Below are 3,828 nucleotides of genomic sequence, written 5' to 3'. Positions count from 1 at the left end.
ATGTTTTTTTTTCTTTTTTGGTTTTACAGTTGACCGAATATTCAACGTATATGAGTCAGGTTTCACCACAGTCCAGAAACGTCCACAAAAAATGGTAGCAAAGAAAGGAAAATCACAGGTAGGTTCTGTTACAAGCGGCGAACGTGGAGTAAATACCACAATAGTGTGTGTAGTGAGTGCTACAGGTGTCTAGATACCGTAGACATACACACGTACATGCCTTTTGTGAGCGGTCCAACCTAAGCAACCTGTGGTCCAAGTTAGGAAACAAGTTGCCTATAATGGACCGATGTCACCACTTTCGTTTATGTCCTTTTATATTGGTTCCTGCATTTTTTTGGTGAAATACATATATGTAGTGAAAGCTAATAGTTTGTGCTTCTCATTCCTACAATTTCGTTCTTTCTCTGTGTCTTGTTTTTGATGCAGAAGCAAAATAGTTCCAACTGGTCCAATTTCGCAAACTCTCCCCTGTGTTCAACCACACTAGAAAAGTAAAAGTAAATTAGGAGAGTAGATGAAAACCTCCATTAGCTGAATAGTTCAAGTTTGATTACGTTGCCGAAGGGTATGCGACAGGCAAGAACATGAGCTAACAATGCTGACTTTCACCCCTCCCGGCCCCTAATTAACACCTGCTTTTCAGCAAGGTTTGGTGAAAGTGTGCTGCTCCCGTATGTTTTTAAGTTTCTTTTGTATTTGTTATTGTTAACGAAGTGAAAAATGTTTAAGTTATTTTGAATTTTGAAAAGGGAAGACAAATTATCCTAAGATTCATTTCCTTTTTAAACCTAGCAGCAGTAGTGATACAACTGAAAATATCAACAGTGGTTGGACTGGTGGTGGTGGTGATATACATATTATGTTAAGTTAAAGTGAACTGTTTGGCGATGACACCAACTTGAAAACCGAGGCAGACAAATGTTTTTGAAAGTGAAGAAGGGCATGTGGTTTTAACATAAGGTGCAACAAGTGAAAGTTTTGACTTTGTGAATACCGATATTCGTTTGTATTTACAGAATGAGGTACTGGCAGATGATGTAAAAGATTCAATTGCATCATCCAAACCAAGTAAACTAGAAGGACCTTTCCCGAAATACTCGGTGAATAAGAGATCTTTCATCTCTGATTATTGATTGAAATTACATGTATGTATTTTCATATTTGTATATACCTAATATAAATATAGGCGTGAATTAATATTTTAAAAAAGAAAAATAAAAGTGTTTTTAAGTGAGTAGTGGCGCACAACTCCAAGTTGGGGGGCGCAGAGCGTGTTAGTCACGCTAACACTAATCGCCGCCACTGAGTTATGACATGTGTACATGAACAAATATGGGGAGGTTGCTTTAAGTTAACGGCCAGTGGAGAAGGCCATTCAAGTCCTTTTTCGCTGGTCTTTATTCACGAGCCAAGTTCAGTACTCACAATTATTGTTATTTACAAGAAAATCAGAACACCAGAATAATTCTGAGAAGACATTTTAATGAGTCGTCGAATACTTACACCGTCTCACCTTGCTACATACGTTACCATAACAGCTGACTGTCACAGCGAGTCGACAGGCCCATCATGCACTGGGTGAAGACAAGAGACGGTCGCGAGCCGGGCGTACACATAAACACTAATACTGATGCACTTCTTAATAAACAATAAAGTTTGACTGTAGATCAGAGAGCACACACATAATGACTGTTCGCACTGAAGTGAAGAGGAAAGTAATTATTTTCTGGAGTCTTGTGTTCAAGCTTCTTATTGGTTCAAGCGATGTACCGAAAACTGTGGGACCAAAGTTTTTTCTCTCCCGGAGGGTTGGAGCGATGTATCGGAACTGTTTCTGATGTATCTTGGTTTAACCCTTGATTCTCCGGGTACGCTACCACCGGGGGGAATTCCTTCTTCGTTATTGGTCAGTCTACTATAGCTCCACCCCCACGTGACTTAAAGTTTGCACTGATGAGTGATAATCGCGTAGCATGGAAACACAATAACTCCTTGTTTGCGGAGTTAATTTGGAGGGCGAAAAGTATCTGGTGCGCTCGCGGGAGTTATATGACGTCTGCTCCAGTCTTCTCTGTGCCGAGCTGTTGTTTTGGTTACGTCTGGGGCAACCGCAGGTACTACTTTACTATACCTGAGACACCTGGGAATCATTTCTTTCGCACTTTTTTACATTGCTAACGTACTAGTCTGCATTCAGGAACACTTATTTAGGTGAAATAATTTAATTTGTTAGGAAAGTAATGTATATTTCTTACATTTACGAGTACTTACTGTTCTTGTTTCTTTCCACACACAACATGGCGATAGCTTACCGTTGATCGTTCCTTGAGCCAGAAAAACCATTGACGATAGCCCAAAATTTCACAATAGCCCCACAAACCATCACAGGGACGAGGTATGCCTACTAGGTTAGGTTAGGCCTGTTAGGTTTGGTTCCATTAGCATTCCTTTCGTTCAATTAAGCATATACGGACAATACGAGAGCGTATTCTGCTCTCATGCAGGAAGCAAATGGCGGCAGCAGCAATAGCGCGTCGGAAATAGATTTTCGTACAAAACCACATGCAATCGCATTAAAATGAATCAAAATTACATTCCCGAACATCAACAACGCTACAGAAAATGATTTGCGTAAGTACTTTCTCCTGTAAATTTGAAGAAATCTGTCTCAGGTATAGTAAAGTGTTACCCAACCGCATACCCTCATAACGGCAGAGGGAGTCATTGTTTTTACCAGTCTGTACGGAGGGCTCTCAATGCCTGGGAGTTGTTCGGCCTTCAAGAAACAGAGGATTTGTTGTCCGCAATGTTCACGTTAAAGGTTATAAACGTGTCCTAGCAGGGATTGTTTGGATAACTTTAAATTAAACTTCTGAAACTTGGTGGTTAATGGTCCTTCTTTGCTCTCCGTCTGAATTCTTAACCTTCCACCCACTGCAGAGTTTGGAGTTTTATGTTGACGGGCCCAAATGAATAACGAAGGGAGATTGAAGTTTATAGTGATAACACACAGGCATTCTTCTCTCAACGTAGTTTTCGTTGATTCAATGGATCGTTGGGTTTGTGTTCGAGACATTTGTGTCGTTTTTCAGAAATAAAAAAAAATATCTGGGAAGACCGAGCTGGAAATGTAAGTCGGCCATATCTGCTTTATTGTGAATCTGCAATTTGTGTTTAAAATAACAATTATTTTCTAAATTTATTGTAAAGTGCAAATATTTGCTAAACTCCTTTTCCGAAATGTCTGGAGAAGAGAACGCGAACGTGTCCTGGGCGCACGTTGCGGGTGTGAGCTTCGTCCAATGAATGCGCGGAGGGGAGGGGACGCGAGGGAGGAGGCGATTCGACTGGTCATTCGCAGTCCAGTAGTTCTGTAGTAAACATGACAGCTCGCAAGCCTACTATAGAGAGACCACAAGGAAAAAAGCTTGGACGAAAAGTCCCCGTGCAGCTTTCCCTTCTTCCGTTCAGCTCGGGCCATAAGGAAGCATGGTCCACTCTTCCCCTCCCCTCCTCGCGGGAGTACGGTGCACAGGAGTCGCGGATCTGCGCAGGTTTCTTTGCTTGTGGTTCCACTATAGGGGGATTCTGTATTCAGCAGAGCGCCGCACCCTTCCCCACCTAGTCTGGCCCCGCCCACAAGCCTTCGCCTCTGCGGGTCGCTACTCCAGACATTCCGGAAAAGTTGTATAGTTTAGCAACTCGGAGTGTTTCTTAAAGAGGGAGCATCACCCCCTCTCCGAATTTACACATTTTCACTGCCATAAATTAAATTACTACATAAAATTAACTCGATGCCCGTTAAGAAACTAATAATTGGGATTT

This window comes from Lepisma saccharinum, unplaced genomic scaffold (genome assembly GCF_977018435.1).
Source record: "Lepisma saccharinum unplaced genomic scaffold, izLepSacc3.1 HAP1_SCAFFOLD_383, whole genome shotgun sequence".
In the NCBI taxonomy this organism is placed as follows: domain Eukaryota; kingdom Metazoa; phylum Arthropoda; class Insecta; order Zygentoma; family Lepismatidae; genus Lepisma; species Lepisma saccharinum.
The sequence above is the reverse complement of the archived record's forward strand: the minus strand, read 5'-3'. Positions refer to the sequence as shown.